Below are 26,048 nucleotides of genomic sequence, written 5' to 3'. Positions count from 1 at the left end.
ATTCTCCTCTTCTATGTAAAGTAGCCTATTCAGGGGTTCTGCGGATCCAGAGGATAGTGACATTTTTAAGGGACCACTATCCTGCCTATCCTACTCTCCTAAAAAGATTTAAGAAATCGAAGATGATAATATAAACCAACAGAAAGAGAAGAACAACTTAGGAAAGAAATGGAGAAATAAAAAATAAAATAAATGGGTTATGGAGGAAAACCACACTAGCAACAATTAAATAACAGAATGAAAACAATCAACCAAAGAGACAAGCAAATGAGACGTGAAAGGACATGAAATATCAAGTTGATTAAAGAGATGACAGATAGGACACAGAAGAAACAGTACTTACATAATTAACATTTGTGAATTATTAACAGAAAAAGGTCAATGATAGAATAAAATAAAACTCCTGAAATAAAGTGTCTTGTGTGCATAAATCGCTTCTTTAAAGGAAAGTGACACAGAAAGATCAGCAACCAGAAACAGCCCCATGAAATGACCGAACCAACATAATCATGCAAACAACTAGGCTGAAAACCGGAGGAGTTCAAATTTCTCCACAGTCATGCTCAGTGCTGAAAGACAGCAGAAATATTTCTATATAGTTTTAAAGGATTAGTGTGACTTGAGAATTTTAAGTAATCTTTTTTTTTTTTTTTTAGTTTTCAGGATATACTTTGAAACTTGCAATTATCCTGCAGGTGGGTGTCAAGCACCATGTGGGATGGGAATAAGGGACCTAAAAGAACTTTATAATGAACTTCAGATCATTGAAAGAGGAATTGCAAGAAAGCCCTTGAGAATTCCTCTAGAATTCCTAATAAAAGCACTGATAACTGTGTGATCCTAGAATCCATGTAAATATTCCATGAAGACCAAGTAACTGTGCAAACTTAAGTTAACTAAGAGAGGGCACGCAGTGTGTGTGTGTCTTGGCGATGTAAGGGATTCTAACAAGGGAAGACCAGTGGGGGAGGGGAGGAGTCTGAAGGCAATGTGGCCACGTGATTTCCTCCTCTTTCAAAGCAGGAGGGAGCTAGCTGATACCAACTCTAAACACAAGGTAGAAGCTAATCTGTATCCCAGTTTTCCCTAAATTTTACAGGAACTGAATGAGACTACAGCTGCTCCCAAATCCGCATCCTCTTCCTCCTGGGCATCCTCTGCTCAGCCACATGGTGTGTGCCCAGGGGACAGAGGCTGGGCCCTGCTGCAGGAAGTGCCACCTAGGAGGGCCACTGGGAAATCTGGGGCTGTGTCCTTAACCAAAGTCTAACTTACCCAACCGGGAAAGAGATGTTTTAGGAACCTTCATACTCCAAGAAATAAGATATTTGGCTTAAATTCAGTAAATCCTTTATTATTAAATAAAAACAAAATCTAAATGAGTGCTTATGATTTTACTTATATGTGGAATTTAAGAAACAAAGCTAATGAACGTAGGGGAAGGAAAGGAAAAATAAAATAAGGTAAAAACAGAGAGGAAGCAAACCATAAGAGACTCTTAACTCTAAGGAACAAACTGAGGGTTGCTGGAGGGAAGGGGGGTGGGAAGATCAGGTAACGGGGTGATGGGCATTAGGGTGGGCACATGATGTAATGAGCACTGGGTGTTATATGCAACTGACAAATCACTAAACTCTACCTCTGAAACTAATAATACACTGTATGTTCACTAAATTTGAATTTAAATAAAATTTAAAAAAAATTAAATGAATGCTTTTTAAAATATCGTATATTACTGTGGACTCTGAGAAACAAACTGAGGGTTTTGTAAGGGAGGGGGGTGGGGGGATGGGTGAGCCTGGTGGTGGGTATTAAGGAGGGCACGGACTGCATGGAGCACTGGGTGTGGTGCATAAACAATGAATCTTGGAACACTGAAAAAAATAAAATAAAATTAAGATGTTAAAAAAATAAAAAAATGAAACACGAAAATAGACAAACAAATAAATGAATAAATAGCATATACTACAGACTAAAAATGTAATAATCTCCTATATGACCAAGTGAGGAAAAGGAGAACAGAGAACAATGGGTACTGTATGCTCCTATGTATTTAAATTAAAAAAAAAAAAGATGTTCATATCCTTAGACATTCACAGAATGTATTTCTAGAAGGATACACAGGAGTAATTAACAGTAGTGCCTCTTGAAAGAGAGATTTGGGTCTAGGATCTGAAAATAAAACGTTTTACTATATATTCATTTGAATTCTTTTAACTTGTACAAATACTAGATTTTCACAAAATAAAAGACTGACTAAGCAAAGGGAAAAGAAAAGAGCAAAAAAATAGCATGGTCTATTTTTATGTATAACATCCAGGCTTCCACCTTTCTGCATGTGCAAGAAGCATGGTGACACTGACGGGAGGCCTGGGGAAGTTCTGTACTGATTTAATCTTTCTATATTTCAGTACTTCCTAAGGAACATGTTTTACAAAAAATTTCCCCCAAATTGATTGTTATATTGGGGTGCCTGGGTGGCTCAGTGGGTTAAGCACTGGCCTTGGGCTCAGGTCATGATCCTGGTGTCTCTGGATCTAGCCCACGGTGGGGTGGTCTCTGTACTCATCAGGGAGGCTGCTTCTCCCTGTCCCTCGGTCCCTGCCCCTGCTCGTGCTCTCTCTTGCTTACTCGCTCTCTCTCAAATAATCTTCAAAAGTAAGAAAATAAATAAATAAATAAAACAGATGGTTTTACTCAAAACACCAAGAGCAAAGTGAAGTTCACTCTGGGCTGCCTTCTCAACTTTCCCTCTCCTGACACATTAATTGAATTCATCAATAGTCTGCTTGAAAAATTAATGTCAGTGATGTGCACTGAACACAAGTTTGAACCATTCTTTGGTACACTCCCTCATAGGAAAGCAAATAAGTGAATTCTGGTGGATGCCAGAAGGAAGGGTCCAGATTGTCCTCTCTAGCTCCAGGCTATTTTCTGCCTAAAGCCTCCTGTGAGCTCATGAACCCTGCCTGCCAGACCTCTCTGGAGCTCCTGGACGAGCCCCTCCCTTTCCCAGAGGCAGCAGACAACCGGCCTTTGTAGACCTTGCAACAACCCCATGAGGTCCCTTCTCTCACTGTCATTCCAGGATGAGGAAACAGAGGTTCAGAGTCGTAAGGACTATCGGCAAGGTCCCCGAGATCTGCAGCAATGGCACAGGCTTTCCCTCAGCCCCACTGGGAAGGAATTAATGCCCAGATGGTTTCAGCTCAGTCTTGACTGAAGAGGGGTTGGGAGAGAAGGCATAGGAAGCCAAAAGGTCTCCTGGACCTGCTGTCATCTGTGAGACAAAGGTCAACTCTGGGGACAATGACGCAGCCAGGGACCCATTGCAGGAGAGGTAGCACCAACAGAAATGGAGCCCAGGGTGTCCAGGCCCAAAGCAAAGCCTCTCTTGGACTCCAGCCCCCAGGACCCCCCAGCTGGAGTTATCGCACCTAAGCCAGCCTGGGAGCTCAGATGGCCCTGTGCAGACACTCAGATGCCCACATCCTCCCGCGTAGACACTCTGGGAAGCAGAGCATGCTGGGAAGGCAGGATCCCACACAAGTAGCTGGAGAGAGCAAATGCAAGACCACTGGGCAGTCACGGCAGGGGCTGACATGGACCCTCTGTGCTCAGTGCCCTAAATGGGGGAATTTAATGGATGTACGTGGGGCTGGCCTGAGCAAAGTTCCGGGAAATACTCAGGGTAAGCAGAAGGGTCAAAAACAAGCTCCTCAAGTCTCATGCACTCAGGGATTTGGGGAAAGCTGTAATCCATGGGGAGAATAGAGGACGGCCCCAAAGACTGGGATGGCAGCCTCATGCCCATACAGTCCCTGCAGAAATGACCTGCAGCTACTTTCAGCCCACACGCCTAGTGCACCAGCAACAAACATCCATGGGACATTCTCTATGAGCCCCTGGGAGGCATGTGATGACAACGCCGACATTAAAAAACAAAAACCAAAACCAAAAAAAAAAATGCTTCTTACATTCGTACAGTCTTATACAATTTATAAAGTACAGCTTCATGTGCAGATGAAAAGACTAAAGCTGGGGTTTGAAGAGCTCTGGTTCCCCTGAGAACGTGCCCCTTGCCTGTCCTCTCCCCATGTGGTGCCTTCATGTGTGGCCTCCCCACCACCCCAGTAGCTGCCCAAAGCTGGTGCAGTGGCCAGGTCTGCCTTCTGTCACTGATGCTCAGCCCAGGCCCACACCCCAAGCCCTTGGGGGAGCTCCCTTGTGGCAGCCAGATGTCCATTCCAGAGGCGCTTTCTCGTGTCCTCCGCTGCTCATGGAATGCCACTGGGAATCCAGGGTAAAAGGCCACTACCTGCTCCTTGGGACACATGGAGAACTGATGGGTAGGGCCATCAGGAACCTGGGGGTCTGCCCTGCTGCAGGCTGGGCAGCTCTGTGAATGAACACAGGTCGTTCTATCACACCAGGGAGTAGGCAGCCAACATGCCTTCCTAATCAGAAACGTGCCAGCCTCTCTTCCTGTCTGTTAGGAGGAGTGGGACATGAAGAGCACACACTTTGGGGGCTGGGGGTGTGGCTCAGATTCTGGACCTCACTGCACCTGAAACACTTGACTTTACCCTGTTTGGTACCCTCCTGCACCACAGAGGGTTAATACGAGGTTACATTCCTTGTCTTAGTAATAGCCATTCTTTGTTCCCTCCAGGGTGCCACACCTGGCCTCCTGAGCCCACTGTAGGTGCCTCCTGTGGGGCAAGGAGGACGACCACGGATTTCCCATTCTGATAGAGGGCTTTTCAAGCAGCATTTCTGTGAGCCCTCCCTTTATCATCATGGATACAGTGGTTCAGTTCCTTCTTTCTTCGGCCACTTTGGCAGGATTAAGAACATTGAAAGGGAGCAATGACAGAAAAGGCTAATTACTTGAAAGAAAAACTTCCCAGCAGTGCTTTAACTAGAAGTGTTGTTTCCTACTCAGTACCTTGGGGACAGACCTGTACATCACAGTGGTACGGCTGCGTTCTGTTACCACCGGTCCAGTCGATCTTAGTCTCCTGCCAAACTGAAACAACATTAAGGCAGGTGATAAGGAATCTTTCTCAGTGGCAGACAGTTGAGGTCCAAGGGCCCCCAGAGCCCCAAGGGGACCCTTTAGAGCAGGAAGATGAGCTCATCAGAGAGGCAGAGGCAGGCAGCGAGAGGGCAAGGGACCGAGTGTGGACAGCACAGTCACTGGCCCCAGTCTGCAGGAAGTGGAGAGAGACCCAAAGGAAGAGTTAGTCCCTTGCATAGATAGCATAGAACACTTCATTTTTCTTGGTTCCTCTGAAACCCCAGACAGGAAAAATTGATGTTGGGAGGATGTTTGTTTTTTTTTTTTTTAAACTCTATAGAGTGGGACACCTGGGTGGATCAATTGGTTTAACATCTGCCTTTGGCTCAGGTCATGATCCCAGGGTCCTGGGACTGAGCCCCATGTTGGGCTCCCTGCTTAGTGGGGAGTCTGCTTCTCCCTCTGCCTGCTGCTCCCCCTGCTTCTGTACGTGCGCTCTCTCTCTCCAACAAATAAATAAAATAACAAAAAAACTCTAGAGTATAATAATTGTCTTATCAAACAGATAGAGCAAATATTCCCTGAAACTGCATAGAATATATGTGATATATATAGTAGAAAGGGGTGCCTGGTTGGCTCAGTCGATTAAGCATCTGACTTCGGCTCCTGTTACGATCTCCGGGTCCTATGATCGAGCCCCACATCGGGCTCTGAGCTCAGTAGGGAGTGTGCTTATCCCACTGCCACAGCCCCTGCTCTCTTGCTCCCTTGCTCTCTCTAATAACTTAATAAAATCTTTAAAAATATAATGGAAAATATGAAACTATAACTCCTCTCAGAATTTACCCTCTGCTGAGTGACAAGCAAGTCCCAAGAAGGTGAATCAGTAAATAATGCTAGATTATTTACTGATACTAATCAGTAAATAATCTAGCATGTAAAAATTTTGCATGCTAGCAAACTGGGGGCTACAGCAGGGAAATGTTTCAAATTTTATGTGAACCATATTCTCAACTACAATGCTTTTGAGCTCATGCGAGCTAAACAATTCTGGAAAGAATAGTTAAATGTCTAATTTTAATTCCCACAGGACTCGTTAAGTGCATTTAACAAACACAAGTTGAGAGTCTCTTCTGAACAAGGTACATCAGAGATCTCTTCCAGGAGCTTACTGGTCAGGAGGAGGAATGCTGTCCACACAACTCATTTCTAAGGACACATACTTGTGAAAATGCTCTGTATTGTCCTCCACCTAAGAAACGGATACACATCTTTTGAAGAGACCTCAGAATTTTCCTACCTGTTCTCTCTCAACAATGAGCTGGGTTTTCTTTGCCCTGATTAGTCAGCACTTAGAACTGGAAATTATTCTGCAAGGAATCATGGAGTTAATGGGATAATCAGAGAACAGGCAACTAGATTTTTTTCTTTCGCCATGTGAGATTAGACCTCGGAAATGTGCCCAAAGTGGAGGCTAAAGCAAGAAGGAGGCCACCTCTGGGCTGGGAGTTCTCTCCCCAGCAGGCAGGACCCGTCCTTCACCAGGGCAGCTGGTAGGCCACAAACAGACGCTCACTCATGTCCATGTTTGTAGCCTGGCCCTCCAGTCACTCCGTGGGGATGGAGGGAGTCTAATTTAAATGCAACTGCACACTAATCTTCTGGTAATGAGCCCCAAATGTTAAACTGCAAAATTTCTCCTCCATGTTGACCCCTCCCAAGGGGGGTCCTGAAGTCTTAACTGCCCTTTGTGATAATGTATTTCTGAATACCCTCCCTATGAGGCCGTCCACAGGATAGATCAACTTATCTTTATTTTTATTACTGAAGGATAGTTGACATACAATGCTATATTAGATTCAGGTGCACGCTGTAGTGATTTGACAATTGTATACATTACTCAGTGCTCACCATGGTGAAGTGTAGTCACCATCTGCCACCGTATAATGTTATTACAATATTATTGACTGTATTCCCTACTCTGTGCTCTTCATCTCCATGACTTACTTATTTTATAAGTGGAAGTCTGTGCCTCTTAATCCCCTTCCTTATTTGGCCCATTCCCTCAGCCCCCTAGGGATAAGTCAACTGTGGCAGAAGAAACCTAAGGAAACCCTGCCTACCTCATCCAGTACAGTCAGAAGACCCCGAAGAGAAGCCCAGGCTGACAGCACACGCCCAATAACCCAGGGTTGACTGCCCACTTCTGGCCAAGTGGACCTAAGGACCTAGTTCCCAGTCAGTACCTCAGACAAGACAGACTTTGCAAAGAAAATAATCAAGGAATGTGTATGTGAACTGCAATCCATTCCTGCATTTCCAGGCCACAGATACCCAAGAGATTCAGTTTGGCCTTTCAATTTGCCTACCAATAATTGCACATCCGTGGTGCCAAGTTAAATAGCCACAGAGCTTTCAGTCAACCTAATAAGTGATACGGCTTGCAAAAAAGCCACTTCCTCCCTCATGCGTCTGCATTATCTTGAGGTGGCACAGAGAACTCTGGATACTTCACCACAGCCAGTGCCAATGACAAGGGGTACTCCATGGTCTCAGAGCCCAAAAACTGGTTCTGGGAATGCCAGGAGGTCCTACAAGGGAGAGTGTTCAGGGTGCGGAGAGTGGTGTAGACACTGATCTGGGTACACCCTCCTGCCAGGGGTAATTGCCAGGACCAACCATGCTGGCAAGGTTGTAGGTCATAGTCACCGCCCATCACTGATACTGATGGGCACGACTCCACCTCTGGAACGCTCTTCTCTTTCCTCTCCCCAGCCCCAAGTTGTTTGTGCAAACAACCAATCTTTCATCAATTCCAAGAGTAAGGAAATGTGATCTGTAACCATCCAATGAGCCCTTGGGGGCTCAGCAGCATCCAAGGCATAGGGAACGCAGCCCAATTTGGGGGAAGTTTGTGATTTATTTGAATTTAGAGGAATTCCCTTTAGTATACATATATTTTTAAGATTTATTTATTTTAGAGAGAGAGTGTGAGCATGCACACGCATGCCAGCTGGGGTGGGGAGGGAGGCAGAGGGAGAAAATCTTCAAGCTGACTCCCCACTGAGTGTGGCGCCCGACGCAAGGCTAGACCTCACAACCCTGAGATCATGACCTAAGTCGAAACCAAGAGTCAGATGCTTCACCTGAGCCACCCTAGTGTCCCTTCCTTTAGTATTTTTAAACAGAGCAGGTTCACAATTTTAGATAAACTGTAAGAATCACTAAAGCCATAGGAAGTCATCTGTCCTTCTTACCCAGGCTTCCTTCTTCCTCTACAAAACAAGACAGAGCAAGTTCATTCAAGCAATGCCTTGAGTTACAAGTACAAACTGTAAATCCATCAACTGACAAGAGAGAGAAATAGGCTGGTGATGAGTGAGACAGACATAATCAATCTCCAATTCCTTTTATTGGAACAACTGATGGCTCCTTAGAATTTAAGAACTCACTGCACACACTCCCACCTGATCCTCCCCCATAGCCTGCAGGAGGACTAGGGCAGATATTCTCCCCCAGGGGGCTGCCTGGGACCTGCCCAAGGTCACACAGATCATCACCCCATCCGAGTCAGAGATGTGAACTTGTCCCATTTATTTTTATTGCTTAGTGGTGATTCTTCTAAGGGATAGCACGGTATTATTTAAAAGATTGGCAAAAAAAAAAAAAAATCCAATTCTTAAATTTTAAAAAGAAAAGGTTAACTATGTATATCTTGGATGTGGAAAGAGCTTTTTTTAAAAGATTTATTTATTTATTTTGGAGAAAGAGCATGTGCATATGCGCACATGTGCATGTACAAGCAGAGGGAGAGGCAAAGGGAGAGAGAGAATCTCGAGCAGAATCTGTACTGAGCGCAGGGCCTGATGCGAGCCTCCATCTCAGGACCTTGAGCCGAAATCAAGAGTTGGATGCTTAACCAAGTGAGCCATCCAGGTGTCCCTGGAAAGATGTGTTTTAAAGGCATGAAATATTACACAAGCAAATGTGTTGCCCATACCTCAATAATGCACATTTTTTTTCCTAAACTTCAAATCATTACTAGAGGAACTGTGGGAAAATGGATTGTCACCACAGCTTTTGGACTCCCAAGATAAAGGGGTACAATTCAGGTTCAGGTGGGGGTGGTCTGCAGAACAAGGGGCACTTCATGTCCCAGGACATGGTGTATTGTGTAGTCTCTTGCATGACAAGGACATGCCAGGCCAACCCTGAGTTTACTTTAAGAACCAGGAGAGGCTCATGTCATGGACAATTCCTAGAATGGAAGCACGGAGATGATGGGGATAAACCATGGGTGTGTCAGCCCCAAGGGTAGCAGAGCAAGGTCTCGCCGGAGGCAGCAGGCTCAACTTGGCAGGGATGGCATGTGGGGTATCTGCCTCAGCTCCACACATTTGCCTTCCCTGGGACAAACTCCTCAACTCTTGTCTCAGTAACTGAGAAACTTAATCTAATCTCACCAAGGGGTGAGTGGGTGGTTTAGTCACACCAATCCTGAGTGCCATATGAAACTCTACAGTAATCTAATGAAACAATTGAGTGAAACACCAAACAGAAAAGGAAATTAATTTCAAAGTTCTCATTTTATATTTCATAAAAGTCAATATAACATCTTACTCATGCATATTCATTCAGACATCAAATTTCCATTACATTTAAAAGGAAAACGAGGTAAGATTAAATTAAGTTCAAATAGAAAATAATTCCCTGGAGGGAGACTCAAAATCCTTCAAACCTAGAAAATGAGTTTACTTTAGACTTATCTGCTTAAACCATGAGAGAGGCCTTTAGAATTTCCATCAGCAGTGATGTGCATCTGACTTCTCACAATATGGGTTGGTGGATAACACAAATCCGTAATAGCAAGGGCTGGGGTCTCATGGAAGAGAGTGATTTTATTAGGTAAGGCCTTGGAGACATAGGAAGCTAGCTCTCTCCTTTTCCCACAAGAAGCCTAGAGCATGGTCACGCTATGTGTTGTCCAGGGTGGTGAGCTGTGGCTGATGCAGGTGGAAATGCAGTCTTTACCCACTTCCCGGTCAAGAGATATAATTCCCAAGTCAGACAGCTAAACACAGCGCCACAATACAGACATGTAGCGAGGCAGTGTCCAGTGCATTTCTCAATTTCAGAATTTAAAGAATTATTTCAACCATTTCTCCAGCCTGTTACTATGAATGATAAAGAACCCATCCCCAAGGTGTGGATGAAGTAGCTCCTACGTTGTCTGCTCTGTCTCATCTGCATGAAGGCTGTCTTGCGCTTGGGTTGACATATACACTATTTGGGATACAGCAGTATAACCAAGGGCCAATAAAACTCTATCTCCAACTTTCAAGGGTAAAATATTTTCAAATTAGATTATTAGTAGGAGCTAGCATGTCTTATTTCCACTTAAACTCCTGTGGATCTCAGGGCTCCCTTTGAATGAGATGTTCTTTAGTCATCCTCAGGGATGGACATCTTCTAAAAGGGTAAGGTGCCACCTGTTATCTTACTAGTGGCACATCCCTCCCCCTGCAGCCATGTACAGTGCTCTAAGTAAAGAGTGTGCTTCAGCACAAAGCTGAAAAATTTTTCCCATTTGCCCCTTTGAAATCAATAATTTGGTTTTACATGCATTTTTGATGGAGCAAAAAGTATCAAGAACTATCCAGCCATAGCATTTAGAGAATTCGCTAGCAGAAAATCTATTCCCTTCTAAAGTATTATGTTTCCCTTTTGCATGTGAGTGCCATGAGGGACCTGGGTATCTGGTGCTCAGTACCACTCCAGATGCTGCAGTGATCATCAAAGCCATCCACCCATCCCAACCGACAAGATGACCCTCCACTCAGGAGCTCAGCTCCTGCAAGCCTCACAGGGAACTTGCCGATGAACTACCTGCATATACCTAGTCAGATTAAGCACATGTAAGCAAAAAGCACAGTTGCCTCTTTTCTCCTGTTTTCATTTTCTATGGGAAAAGAAATATACTGTGAATAAACATTTGCTTCATTCCATCAGAGTAACCCCAGGCCAATAACCCTGGTAAGACAGGCAAATGAACTCTCCAAGAGGTGCCACACACAGTCCCAGGGTTTAAGTGAACAGGAGTCGAACCCAAGAGGAAATCTGGCAGGACATTGGCGGCATTTCCTCTGGCTCTCCTGGGAGGCAGTCATGTCCTCACCAGGATCAGGATGGAGGCCAGCAGCTCCTCCCCAAGCCAACACCCTCCCTTCTGCAGTTTGAGAAGGCATGGAGCCTTCAGACTAGAACCAACAGCCACTCTCCAAAGACCAGGAGCCCTTCAAGTGAGAGTAATCGCAGTGCCTCTTTGATGGAGGCCAGAGTTCTAGAGCCACAATTTCTGGCTATTCAAGTAATTTGCCCATCTTTCCTTCAGTTTCCACCCTTTGGGCGACAGGCACACAGAGGTGCGGTGCACACAAGCACACACTGACGTGCATGTGCACACACACAAACACACACACACACAAAGAGACACACACCCACCCCTCAACTTGGTCATCCCAGATCCTCTCCCAAGGTGGCTCAGGTAGAGAATGGGCCGCCAACCCGCGTTTAGCACGCCCCCTGCTGGCCCTGCGGGAGCTGACTCAGCCTTTAGTCTCCGGGCCGAAGACACAAGTACATGACCTTAAGATCCGAAGGGAACAAAAAGAAAAGCAAGGCAATTTTGGCTTCTCAGAAACAGAAGACATGATACTCTAAACATACAAACGGGATGAAGAGGCTTTAAAGTGTTTGTTTTTGAAATGTTTTAAGAAATAAATGACTACCTAAAGATTTAGTGGAAACACATTTCTATCTTTTACAAGTACTGCAGTGAGTTAAATAAAATTATGGCGAATATTCTCACAGGTCTACAGGTTAAAAAAAAAGGATATGTAGCCAGAGTGATTTCACAGTCTCAATTTCTGAAGAGCTCGTAGCCTGGAGCCTGAAGAAAACTATTTTCATACTATTTCACACAGTCCTGGGAACACTTCAATTATACAAAAATCTCAGCCATGACTTAGGAGCTCGAGTTGCAGAGCAACAACATGTGGTGGGACCAAAGTCACAGAAATGTCAGAAAAGATTCTGCTATCAGGCTTCCTGTCTCATCCAGTCTTGCCATTGTGAATATATTTGGCAACTGCCAGAGGTGCGAGGCTGTGTACACACTGCTTGCTTCAGTGGGAGGTACACCTCCCCTTCTCCACAAGGTGAGAACACACAGTTTAGCTTCTTGACAATTCCACTGCTGGCCTCCACCAAGACTGGGGGCCCCAGCAGTTAACTTCCTATGGAGACACCCGCAATACCAGATCCAGGCTGAGACCCAGACCTGGCAAGATTCCGTGAGGCAATGGGTTCCATTCCTTGCCACCCAGAACATCACCCTAAAGTAAACCACTGCTTCCCCATTTTCTTTGCTCCACTCCAGCATTTCAAAGCTTCACATTCTTGACCAGACTCAAACTTTTACATGGCATATGGTATTAACTTCTTTACAGACCCAATATGATCACACTAATAATTTAAGGCATGCTTATTTTAAGCAATTAGGGGTGGTCATGAATTATTAAATACAAAAATGTCAATACTTTTGTCCCTTATTGAATATCCTTTCAATATGATAGGCTTAAGTAGATATTCAGACTGTCTTGGGAACTTGCTCACTTTTGTTCCCATAACAATCAGTACTAATGGAACACTCACACATACACAATAATGATGGCTTGCTGCTTGCATTTAGGGGCAAAATTCCCGCACAACTTGATGTGCCATGCAGGTAGGTCTCCAGGCTCTGCACTCTTCTCCACTCTCCGTGGGTGCTGAATTGGCCTAAAGGATGGTGGGACACACCAGCTGCTACAGTAAGAAAATGAAAGGCAGGGAGGGCCCCACAGAAGGAGCCACTCCTTTCCCTAGGGCAGGCTGCTCCCAGACCCATCCTGGAGCAGGTAGGAGTGCTGAAAGAAGAAGAGCTACAGATTTTCCTGAAGCCATCAAGGCCTGTAAAAATTTAGGCCACACTGTCCACTTTTTCCTGGACACATCATGTGTTACATCAAATATAATATCCTTTCGATTTTTTTAAAATCTCACAGCTCACTTTCATTTATAAAGACAAGGCAAGCCAATAAGCATGTAAGTGTCATGCATGACACTTTCCTCTTGATCCTTTTGGTGTGGATGAAGCAATTCCCAGATCCGCTGGGATCTAACAAGTTTCCTTTCAGCGACTCTCAAATCTATTGATTCTCAAGCCAATAAATAAAAATAAATATCGTTTTCATTTGTGCAATACTGTTGAGTTTAGAAAGCAAAGGCAAATCCATTCTCTTACAAAGCTTCTCAAAGGGCTGCAATAGCTGCACCGGGAGGAGGGTACACTTGAGCGGTTGTGTCCAATGAAGGAAAGTTTTTGTTAATGATGACATCACTGACATCTCTCAAATTTAAAGGAGCACTTAAAGCACAGCAGATGCAATTTTTTCCCCTCCCGTGAGAAGATACTAGGGAAGGCCTCCGGTTTACAGCCAAATTGCATTAACGGTTCCCCTGCTGTCCAGCCAGAGCCAGAGGAGCAAGCGAGCGAGCTGTGCGCCGGGCCACAGTGGCCCACGCAGCCACAGCCCGGGCACCGGCTAGCGGCCTCACGCGCTGCTCCTGGGCCCCGCCGTGCCCGGGAGTCGGCCGACGCCGCGGGACCCCCGGAGCGCCCACACGGACTCGGGGTGGGGGGAGGCGGTCCTCCCACGCCTGTCATCACGTTCCAGTGCAGACAGCTAAGGGGCCCGGAGGAGACGCCGGCCCGGACCCAGCCAGAGCGCCGCGCCCTGCCTGGGAGACGCGCGCCGATCCGGAGCCGGCGCCCGCGGCGCCCGCGGGGTCCAGAGCGGAGCCCGCAATGCAGCGCGTCGCGAGCCCTGCGTGGAGCCCGCGACCCCCGCGCCCCCTGTGCCTTCGCGCTTTGGTCCCAGGGTCGCCCGGCCTCTGAGCCCACCTGCCTCTCCGCGAAGCGCGAAGGGACCCGGCGCCCGCGCTCCGACAGCGCACCTGCCGGGTCCGCGGCCCCGGCCCCGCCGCCGCCAGCAGCACCGCGGCCAGCGCCGTCTCACCTGCCGCGCCGCGCCGCTCCGCTCTGCCAGCCTGCAGCGCCGCAGTTGCCGCTACCCGACTTCCATTTTCTCTGGCTTTAAAGGAAAATCAGATCAGCTGTTTTGCTTGCGCTCGGGTTCCGCGGCCCCCTCCTCAGCAGCCGCTCGCGGTCTCGGGGGCCTCTCCTCCCCCGCCTCCTCCCGCGCTCCGCTCCGCCCCTTGCGCCCCTCCGCTCCGCCCGCGGCCGCGCGCAGCGCCCGCCTCCCGGCTCCGCCCGCAGCCGCCCGGCGCGCGCCCTGCCCTGACGTCACCGGCCGCAGCCGCTCCCCGCCCCCGCCTCTCGTGGACGAGCGCTCGCCGCGTCCCGCCCCCGCTCCCCCCGCTCCCCGCTCCCCGCGCCTCCGGGGCCAGCCTCGGAGCGCGCGCGCCCGCGCCTACGACCTGCACCGCGCGCGGGACCTCCAGGAAGAGTGCACGTTACTCCCGCGCGGGAGTGTTCGCTCTTCTCCGTGCCCCTTGGCACCTGCGGGACTGCAGGAGAAGCTGCTTAAATAGCCTGCCTTTGCTTTCTGCACCCTCACACTATGTGCGTCCACCCTTCTCACTTCTTCGCCCTGCTCACTCTTCCCAAACTTTGTCTCACCCATCCTGTCTCGGCTCCATTTCCAAGCCCTGCTTGGCCAATGCATCACTTTAATGCGAAGTTGCTCCTTTTGCTTCCTAAATTCGCGTTCTGACCTTTCCCCATTCTTGCCTTCCTCTTAATACTTCCTCATGCCACCACTTCCATTGGTTCCTGTCGCTGATACCAAGGCCTGTCCACTGCTTTCTGTTCACTCTCACATCACTCTGCGGGTGTAACCACGCCCTTCCTCCCAAACAATGCGTTAAGTTACAGGTTAGTTAATACCATCCTCGTGCTTTTCTTAACTGCTATTTTACTTAGTTTAGGACATTTTGCTTTGTTTTGAACATTACATATATGTTTAGTAATTGTTTAATAATTTTTTTGACTTTTTAAATTAATACACAGTAAAATTGACCTTTTGAGGAGGGAGGGGTTTAAACACTTGTTTGGATTCTTGTAGCCACCAACACAATTAGGATACATCTCCCAAAGAATTCTGTCTTGTCCTTTTATAGCCAAACCCTCCCCAAACTCGAATACACAGACATTGGCCATAGTTTTGCCTTTTTGAGAATGTTATGTATATGAAATTATGCCATACGCAGCTTTTTGAGGCTGACTTTATTCATTCCCCATTATGCCTTTGACATTCATCCATGTTGTTGTGTGTATCAATGGTTCTTTTTATTGTTGGATGCTATGCCATTCTTTGTACCACATTTTGTTTGTTCAACCACTGAAGGATATTTGGGAGATGTCCAGTTTTTGGCGATTGTGAATAGATATTCTTCAAACAGTTGCATGTAGAATGTTGTATGCACAAAAGTTCTCAAATTAGTTGGGTAAATACCTTGGAGTATCAATGGAAAAACTCATTTAACATTAGAGGAATCCTACAGTTTTCCAGAGTGTGTACACCATTTTCATAAACACTATGTAGCAATGTAGAGTCTCACCTTCCTGCATCCTTGATATGATAAAATATATTTGATATATATGTGTATAATTTATACATATATATGTATATACATGAATATATGACATTTTTATAGTTGTGGAGTCATATGTCATTGTCATTTTAATTTTCAATCTCCTTATAAAAATGATGTTGAACATCCTCTCATATGCTTATCTGCTAGCTGTGTATCTTCTTTGATGAGGAATCTGTTCACATCCTTTGCTGATTCTTAATTTAGGTTTTTAAATGTTCTTATTTTTGAGTTTTAAGAGTTCTTTGTGTATTTGGATAAAAGCACTTTATAGGATATGTGTGTTTTGCAAATATTTTCTGCCAGCGTGGGGCTTGTTTTTCATTCTCTAAATAGTGTCTTTTGCAGAGCAGAAGTTTTTAATTTTAATAAAAGTCTAACTTAGCATTTTTTTTCTTCCAAGAATCATACTTTTGGTATTATATCAAGAAAATCACCAAATCCGAAGTCACATAGATTTAAGTATGTTTTCTTCTTCACATTTTATAGTTTTACATTTTACATTTAGGTGTATGATCCATTTATACTTAATTTTTGTGAGGGTATAAGATCTATCTCAAGATTCTTTGTTTTGGTGGGTTGCTTTTTTTGTTGTTGCTTTTTTTTTTTTTGCTTATTTTGTTTTCTTTTGTTTTTTTGGGTTTGGATGTTCAGTTGCTTCAGCATCATTTCTTTCCCCACTGAATTACCTTTGCTGCTTTGTCAGAAATCAGCTGACTACCGCTATGTTGGTATATTCTGTTGCATTGATTCATATGTTTATTATTTGACCAATAATATCAGACTGTCTTGATCACTGTAGTTTTATAGTAAGTCTTGAAGTTGGGTAGTGTCATTCTTCTGTATTATGTTGGTTCTTGTAGCTCTTTTTGCTTTTTCATATAAACTTTAATTTTTTATTGAAATCCAATTTAATATATACTGTGTTATTAGTTTCAGAGGTAGACTTCAGTGATTCATCAGTTGCATACAATTCCCATTACTTCAAGTACGCTCTTTAATGTCCATCACCCAGTTACCCCATCCCCCTTTCATATAAACTTTAGAATTAATTTGTAGATCTCTACAAAATAGCTTGTTCAGATTATAATTGAGATTCCATTGATCTATGGATCAAGTTTGGAAGAATTTATGTCTTAACAAGATTTTGTCCTCCAATCCATGGATATAAAATATCTATCCATTCATTTAGATCTTCTTTTAATTTTTCAGTAATGTATTATGGTTTTCTGTATAAAAGTTCTATGAATATTTTGAGTTACATGTAAATATTTTTGGAGTTATTGTAAATGAAATTTTTTCTTAATTTCTAATTTCAATTATTTATTGCTGGAATATAGGAAAGCAGTTGATTCTTTATACTGACCTTGAATATCTTGCAACCATGCTATACTTGTCCCAGGAATATTTTTGAAGATTCTTTGGGATTTTCTACATAGAATATTGTCTTCTACTAATAGAGACAGTTTTATTTCTTCCTTCTCAATCTGTATAGATTTTATTGTCTTTTTTTGTCCTCTTGAACTAGTCAGGACTTCCAGTATAATGTGGAATAAGAGTGATAAAAGAGAATATCCTTGCCTGGTGCCTGATTTTAGGGCGGAACATCCAGTTTCTCACCATTAAGTATGATGTTAACTATAGGGTTTTTGGTGCATATTCTTTATCAAATCGAGGAAGTTTCTGTTTCTAGTTTGCTGAAAGCTTTTTTTTTTAAAATGAATTGGTGTTGAATATTGTTAAATGCTTTTTCTGCATCTATTGATATGATCACATGATAATTCTTATTTAGCTTATTGATGTGATGAATTTGATGTCTGAATGTTGAGTCGGTCTTGCATAAGCATGTTAAATCCTACTTGGTTGGGGTATGTAATTGTTTTTATACAGTGCTGGATTCATTTACTTATTTGAGAGCGAGAGTGAGAGACAGCATGGGCAGGGGGAGGGCAAAGGTAAAGAGAAAAACATACTCCCTACTGAGCAGGGATTCCCCATGCAGGACTTGATCCCAGGACCCCGGGATCATGACCAGAGCTGAAGGCTGACGCTTAACAGAAAGAGCCACCCAGGCACCCTGCAATGCTAGATTCAATTTGCTGTTTTGTTAGTCAAGATTTTTTATGTCTATGTTTATGATAGATATTGGTTCGTAGTATTCCTTTCTTGTAAAATCTATATCTTGTTTTGATATTATGGTAATGCTGGACTCATAGGATGAGTTAGGAAGTGCTCCTTCTGTTTTTACCTTCTGGAAGAGATTGTAAAAAATTAGTATAATTTCTTTAAATTTAAACCTTTGGTAAAATTCACTATTGAAACCATCTAGGTCAGTGATTATTTTGGAAAGCTATTAATTGTTGATTCAATTTCTTTATAAATACACACTCATTTAGTTTATCTACTTGTTTTTGCATATATTTTGATAGTTGTCTTTAAAGGAATTGATTCGTTTCTTCAAAACATTCACATTTGTGGGTATAAAGTTGTTGATTGTCATCTTTATTTTTTTTAATGTTCATGAAGTCAGGAGGGATGAAATCTCTTTCATTTCTGATATTGTTACACTGTGCCCTGTATCTTTTTTTCTTGGTAAGCCTTGGTAATCTTTTTTTTCTTGTAAGTTTTACAAATTCGAGTGATCTGTGCAAAGAACCAGCATTGGCTTCTTTCTCTTTTAATTTTCTCTATTGTTTTTCTGTTTTTCATATTTTTTTTAAAGATTTTATTTATTTACTTGACAGACGAAGATCACAAGTAGGCAGAGAAGCAGGCAGAGAGAGGAGGAAGCAGGCTCCCCACTGAGCAGAGAGCCCGACGGGGGCTCGATCCCAGGACCCTGAGACCATGACCTGAGCCGAAGGCAGAGGCTTTAACCCACTGAGCCACCCAGGTGCCACTGTTTTTCATTTTTTAAATAACCCCCTCACCCCTACCCAGTAACCATCATTTCTTCTCTATAGTTGAATGTCTGCTTCTAGGTTTGCCTCTCTTTTTTTCCCAAGTTTTTATTTAAATTCCTGATAGTGTAATAATAGTTCCAGGTGCAGAATTTAGTGATTCTTGCACATGTAACACCTGTGCTCATCCCAACAAGCGACCTCCTTAATACCCATCACCTATTTAACCCATACCCCACCCACTTCCCCTCCAGTAACCATCAATTTGTTCTCTACAGTGAAGAGTTTGTTTCTTGGTTTTCCTCTCTTTTTTCTCCCTGTATGTTCATTTGTTTTGTTTCTTAAAGTCCACAAATGAGTGAAATCATATGGTATTGGTCTTTCTCTGACCGACTTAACTTTGCTTAGCATAATACTCTCTAGCTCCATCCATGTTGTTGCAAATGGTGAGCTTTCATTCTTTTTGATGGCTTAGTTATATTCTTCACATCATACATGAAAATGAATTCAAAGTGGATTAAAGACCAAAATGTGAGGCAGGAAACCATTAAAATCCTAGAAGAGGACACAGGAAGTAACCTCTTTCACATTAGCCACAACAACTTCTTATTAGATATTTGTCCTGAGGCAAGGGAAACAAAAGCAAAAATAAACTATTGGGACTTCATAAAAAATAAAAAGCTTCTGTATAGTGAAGAAAACAATTAACAAAACTAAAAAGCAGCTTACAGAATGGGAGAAGATATTTGCAAATGGCATATCTGATAAAGGATTAGCATCTAAAATCTATAAAGAACTTATAGAACAACACCCAAAAAACAAATATTCCAGTTAAAAAATGGGCAGAAGACATAAGTAGGCATTTTCTCAAAGAAGACATACAGATGGCCAACAGATATGTGAAAACATGCTCAACATCACTCATCTTCAGGTAAATACAAATCAAAACTACAATGAGATATCACCTCACGCCTGTCAGAATGGCTAAAATTAACAACACAGGTTTCCAAGGATGAGGAGAAAGGGGAATCCTCTTGCACAATTGGTAGGAATGCAAACTGGTGTAGCCACTGAGAAATAGTATGGGCATTCCTTAAAAAGTTAAAAATAGAACTACTCGAGATACAACAATTGTCATCCTAGGTATTACCCAAAGGATACAAAAATACTAATTTAAAAGAGTACATACACCCTGATGTTTATAGCACCATTATGAACATATCCAAATTATGGAAAGGGCCCACATACCCATTGACTGATGAATGGATAAAGAAAATGTGGTCTATATACACAATGGAAGATGGTGTTCTCCTCCTCTTTTATGATGACTTGTAAATTTTTATTGGGTAACGAGAACTGAGATAAATTGTCCACTACAATGAGGATTGATGTTAATATGGGTAGGATTGATGCTCTGTTTTTACAACTGTGGTTGTAGGTTACCAGAGGCTTCAAATTCTTCTGTTGTCCTTGTTTGTTGTCTTCTCTCTTAACTTTGAGCTTCCCTAAGGACTCCTCCTCAAAGAATCTGTGTTGTGCAGCTCTTTTATCTGTTACCCACTGTTAGTATCCTTGAACCCTGTCAGCATAGTGGTAAGGTATGGGTGAAGGAAAGTGTTTCATAATCTTCCAATTATATTGAGTCTTTTAGCACACATGTTTCTCTGCCCTGTGACCTTGACAGGTGTTTCTTCTTCTATTGATTCCTCTTCCCTCATGCCTTAGGTAAGACAGGCAGGCTACAGGGGGTGGATTGAGAGGACTTTCCTTTTTTATGGTAGTGGAACAGGGCTCCAATAAAAGCTTTCCCCCTGGAAAGCATGCTTCTTTTATGGAAAAGTCTCTGGTATATTTCAGAAGGATTAGTCTTTCTCTCCCTGTGAATGCCAAAAGGGAATCTTCTTTGGACCTGCATTGTGAGAACCTGGCAAGGATTCTAGAGGTAATGTACATTAAAGTGGGGAGTCCTCCTAAGATTGGGCCCCCAGGAGTTTCTCACTTTCAAACTGGTCCACACTCAGCCTCTTGTAATTTGTCAAAATTATCGTTTAGGCGTTCTACCAGTGTTTGACTTCAGTAGCTTCTCCAGGTAAGCAGATCTCAGTGTGACTTTCTAGATTCACCTGTCTTCTCAGATTTCCAGGTGGTAGTTTTTCCTGCAACACCAATTTTATGAGGGGTCCAGGAAAAGTCACTGCGTTTCCATTTGTCCAGTTCTTACTGTAGAGACAACAATGATTTGCAAGTTCTTTACAGACTAGACCCCAAACCATATGTCTCTCTATCATTATGGTTGTAACATGTATTCCCTAATGGTTAATGATGGTGAGCCTCTTTTTATGTGCTTATTTGCCATCTTTCTATTCTTTTTGGTGAATTTTCTGTTCAAGCCTTGAATTCATTTTTATGGTATTATTTTACTTCTGTTAAGTTTTGAGGGTTCTTTATAAATTCTGGATACAAGTCCTTTATCAAATATATGATTTGTAAATATTTTCTTCCATTCTTTAGCTTATCTATCCATTCTATTAAGAAGTTTTCTTTTTCATAAAACAAACATTTTCCATTTTGATGAAGTCTGATTTAGGATTTTTTATTTTATTTTATGGCTCAGATTTTTGGTGAGATACCTAAGTACTCTTTGTCTAACTCTGTGTAACAAATATCCTCTATGTTTTCTTCAAAAAGTTTTATAGATTTGCTTTTTACATTTATATATCATCTATTTTTCATTAATTTTTTATAATAGGTGTGAAGATTTGGTCCAGGTATGTTTTTTTTCTGTGTAGATACCTAATTTTTCAACAACATTTGTTGAAGACTCCTGTCTTCATTGAATGACCTTTGTACCTTTGTCAAAAATCAATTGTGTGGATTAATTTATGTATTTTATGTTGCATTGATTTATATATCCCTTCACCTTCTTTGATTACTGTAGTTCTATATTAATTTTAAAAATCAAATGCTGTGAATCCTATGACTTTGTTCTTCTTTTCAAAAGTATTTGGCTTTACTACTTCCTTTGCTTTTTTTTTTTTTAAAGACTTCACTTATTTATGAGAGAGAGAGAGAAAGTGCAAGAGAGAGCACAAGAAGTGGGGAGAGGGAGAAGCAGGCTCCCTGCTGAAGGAGGAACCAGACATTGGCAGGGACCTCGATGAAGTGCACAATCCCTGGACCCTTGGTCCAGCTCCCTGCCAAAGGTAGACGCTTAACTGACTAAGCCACCCAGGTGCCCTGTTCCTTTGCCTTTCTATATAACTTTCAGAATCAAGCTTATCTGTATCTACAAAAACACTCAATGAGGTTTTGATTGGAATGGAGTTAAATTTGTAGATCAGTCTGGGGAGAACTGATATGCTATATGTATGTACATAATAAGTCTATTTATTTCTTCTTTGATTTCTTTCATCAATGTTTGGTAATATCAAGGTCCTTCACATGGTTTGGTAAACTTATTTGTAAGTATTTCAAAATAATTTTTTAAAGGTATTGTGAATTTTCAAAAGTTCCCATTTCCATTGTTTATTGCTATTATTCAGAAATATGATTGACTTTTGTGTGTTGACTTTACATCCTACAGCCTTATTATTTCTTGGTTTTTTTTTTTTATAAATTCAATTGGATTTTATGTATGGATAATATTATGTTCTGTTAGTAGGAACAGTTTTCTTCTTCTTTTCCCATCCATATGCCATTTATTTTTTTTCCTCACAAATTGTACTAGCAAGAACTTCTAGTAGGAAAATGAATAAAAAAGATAAATGTGGGCATCCTCGCCTTATTTTTGATCTTTGGACCAAAAAAATAACATAAAAAATAAATCTATCAACATTAAGTGTGATGTTAGCTGAAGGCTTTTTGTTGATGCCCTTGGCAGGTGTTGTTGGTGGTGGTGGGGTCACTTTTAGTCTTAGTTTGCTGACTGTTTGTGTTATGAGTGCATATCAAATTTTGACAGATGTTTCTTTTGAGTCGATTTAGAGGGTCATGTAGTTTTCTTCACTAGTCTGTTAATATGGTGGATTATGTTTCTGTTTTTTGGAATATTGAACCAACCTTGCATTCCTAGGATATATCCAGCTTTGTCATCGTGGCTTTTTTTTTCTTTTTTATGGTTTGTTGTAATCAATTTGTCAGTACTTTGTTGAGAAATTCTGCATCTATCTTCATAAGGATATTGGTTCATTGTTCTCTTGTACTATCTTTGACTTCGCTTTGGGATCAGGGTAATAGTTATCTCATAAAAAATATACTTTCTGGAAGTAACTGTGTGGAATTTATACTGTTTCTTCTTTGAATACTTTGTAGTTTCACCACTAAAACTGTGTGCACATGGAGGGTTTTTTTGTTTTTAAAGAAAAATTCAGAGTTTTATTATAGATAGATATGGAACTATTCAGGAATTCATATACAACTTTATGAATTTACTCTCTTGCTCTCCCTTCTCTTCAGTCTTCTTCACTCTGTCCAACTTTCTGGGGTCTTCCAGCTGTAAAACTAGGACTCTAACCTCCACGTTCTGCCACACACTTCTCAATAACTACATCTCCATTCAGGGCTAAGTTGCAGGAGTATAGCAAAAGAAAAAAAAGCAACAGAGACATTCTTCACACTCTTGAGAACATACCTCTTCTAGTCAGAGAGAAGGGTCATCTATATCAGCATTTTAAGTGCCTGCCTGGCTTCAATTGCGTCTGCTGCCACCATCACCATGATGCAGTATTGCTTGAGGGTTGGGGTAGGAAAGAGAGGCCAAAAGAATTGTAAAATTACCCCCAATTCAAAGAAATAGAAATAAAACATTTCATGTGAGTGAAAATCCTAGAGGGTGAGGAAACAAGACATATCCTCTCCCATCCTCAATGTGCTGGAAGGGACAGAGATGCGACCCTGCACTGTAGTCATCCTCAGAACAGGAGAGGTCATATATAGATGCCACTGACAGGTGTGTCTTTGACCCTTTGACCCTGGGTCCCCAATAAAAACTACCAGCTGAGCAGAGGAGACTGGGAAGAAGTCAGCAGCATAGATTTCGATTTTCCCTGAATTCCCTGATAAAAACAGAGCACCTAAGATAATAAGCTGAAAACACTTGAACAACATGTGCAACCAAGTTAGGAGATAAAATAATCTCACAAATACCAGTGTTGGAAAGGGTGGGGACAAACCATCAAGAGATAATACCCCAGTGCAGTTTTAAGAACTATGAGGAATTGAAAGAAAGATAAAGGTGGCCTAAAGTTTAAGGTAATTCTTTCTATTTCTTTTTGTACTAAATATGTTTATCAGGTATGTCTTTTTAAAACAGTCTTATTGAGATATGATTGACCTAAGATAAACTGAACACACTCAAAGAGTACAATTTGACCAGTTTTGACATATGCATATAGTAAAAAAATCATCACCATGACCAAGATGATTAATATTTCCATCACCCCCAATTTCCTTGTGGTTCTTTATAGTTCCTTCCTCGTGTCCTCCCTGTTCTTCCCTCTTCTCTCCCAGGAAACCACTGGTCTGCTTTCTGGTGTTGACATTGAAAAAAATTATCTTTTTTGTCTTCATTGAATTTGTTTTTCTCCTTTAATATGTAATAGTTTTCCTAATGTTAACCCATGCATTGTTAGATCTCTTTTACTAATGTTTTGTTTAGGATAATGACATCTACGTGCATGAGTAAGATTGGCTTATAATATTTCTCTCTTATTATCTCCCTGTTTTTAGTATCAAAGTTATACTAAATCCATAAAATTAGTTGGAAGATATCAGGATTGGCTGGGTTGTATGGCATAACCAAGGAGGCTAAACATCTCAAGAGGTTTAATGCAACTGTCAATTTCTAGTTCTTGCTATATCTCAGGGCATCTGTGCTCATCCTCTCTGTCTTTCTGTATGCTGCCCTGTGCCCAAAGAAGCCCATCTGTATCAAAGGGCTTGCTTACTCTCAAGCTTCTTATTGGGTTTGGCCAACAAGGAGAACTGGTGAGAGAGGAGAGGGAGAAGATCAAGTGAGGATGTTCCCTATCTGTGGCATTGCCACAAGTTGACAAACTAGCATAATCTAGCCTGATTTCAAAGATGGTAAAACTTGCACTCCATCAAGTACCTGCAATAAGGCTATTTATATAACATTCATGTCTACTCCAAGAAGTGTAGACTTTATATATTTGAAACAATCTGAACAAAATGAAAATTATTTACTACTTATTTAGCATAATGTGCTATTAAGCCATCTGGGGGTTCATTTTTTTGTTACTGATCATTTAATTTTTATAGGTACACTTTATATACAGTGTAAATACTGTGCTGGTTCATACATATATGTTTCGGTGCATTTTGCCAAATGTATAAACCCATTCAACCCACATCCCTATTAAGAAATAAAACATTTTTATTGTCCTGGAAAATCTTTTTTCTAATTAAAGATTTTATTTTGCCCATCCTAGGTCTTTTGGATTTCTTTATAATTTGAGAATCTATTTGTTAATTTCTACAAAAATACTGCTAGGATTTTTATTGGAGTTGCCTTTAATTCTACAGATTACTTTGAAGGAAAAAATGCCACCTTAAATATATTGAATCTTCCAACCTATTAATATGATATATAATGTATTTATTAAGGTTTTCTTTACTTTCTTTAAAAAATGTAATATAGCTTTCAGCATATATATCTTATACATATTTTTAAAAAATTATCCATTAGTATTTATAACTATCCCTAACTACTATAAGTGGTATGTAAACATTAATTTTTCAATTGAATGTTGTTAGTATTTTTTTTAAGATTTTATTTATTTATTTGACAGACAGAGATCACAAGTAGGCAGAGAGGCAGGCAGAGAGAGGGGAGGAAGCAGGCTCCCTGCTGAGCAGAAAGCCTGACATGGGAGTGGGGGTGGCTAGTCTATCCCAGGACCCTGAGATCATGACCTGAGACAAAGGCAGAGGCTTTAACCCACTAAGCCACCCAGGTGCCCCTGAATGTTGTTAGTATTAAGAGTACATTTGATTTTGTATAATGACTTTGTGTACTGAAACCTTGCTAAATTCACTTATTAGTGTTTTGTTTTTTTTTTTCCTTCTTCTTGTCATGGATTCCTTAGGGTTTTCTACAAAGGTTATTGTGTCATCTGTGGGTAAAGGCAATTTTATTTTTTTATTTCCATTATTTCTTTTTTTTTTTTTTTGTCTGAATACATTGGCTTGGAAATTCAGTATTATACCGAATTAAAGTGTTAAACATATGTTTTGCTTTGTTCTAGCTCCTGTGATGCCATATCCAGTTTACTCATCCTTCCCTTCCTTCTGACAACCACTGGTTTGTTCTCTATATTTATGTGGAGGTTCCTAAAAAAATTAGAAATACCATCTAATCCTATAATTCCAGACATTATATTTCTTGTTATGCA

At 41.8% G+C, this 26,048-nt stretch overlaps 1 protein-coding gene across 1 annotated transcript in view; it reads right to left on the bottom strand.

Annotated features, from left to right (window-relative positions):
- Positions 1-14,308, bottom strand: part of OTUD7A (OTU deubiquitinase 7A) — a 357,324-nt gene extending 343,016 nt beyond the window's left edge. Inside the window, exon 1 of the mRNA XM_032835949.1 lies at positions 14,140-14,308. The gene's annotated coding sequence lies outside the window, so the exon portion shown is untranslated. The remainder of the gene's footprint in view (positions 1-14,139) is intronic.
- Between the last annotated feature and the right edge of the window lie 11,740 nt (positions 14,309-26,048).

This window comes from Lontra canadensis, unplaced genomic scaffold, assembly GCF_010015895.1.
Source record: "Lontra canadensis isolate GAN:19392208 unplaced genomic scaffold, GSC_riverotter_1.0 scaffold89, whole genome shotgun sequence".
Classification (NCBI taxonomy): domain Eukaryota; kingdom Metazoa; phylum Chordata; class Mammalia; order Carnivora; family Mustelidae; genus Lontra; species Lontra canadensis.
Note: the sequence above shows the minus strand (reverse complement) of the source record. Positions and strands in the feature narration are given on the sequence as shown.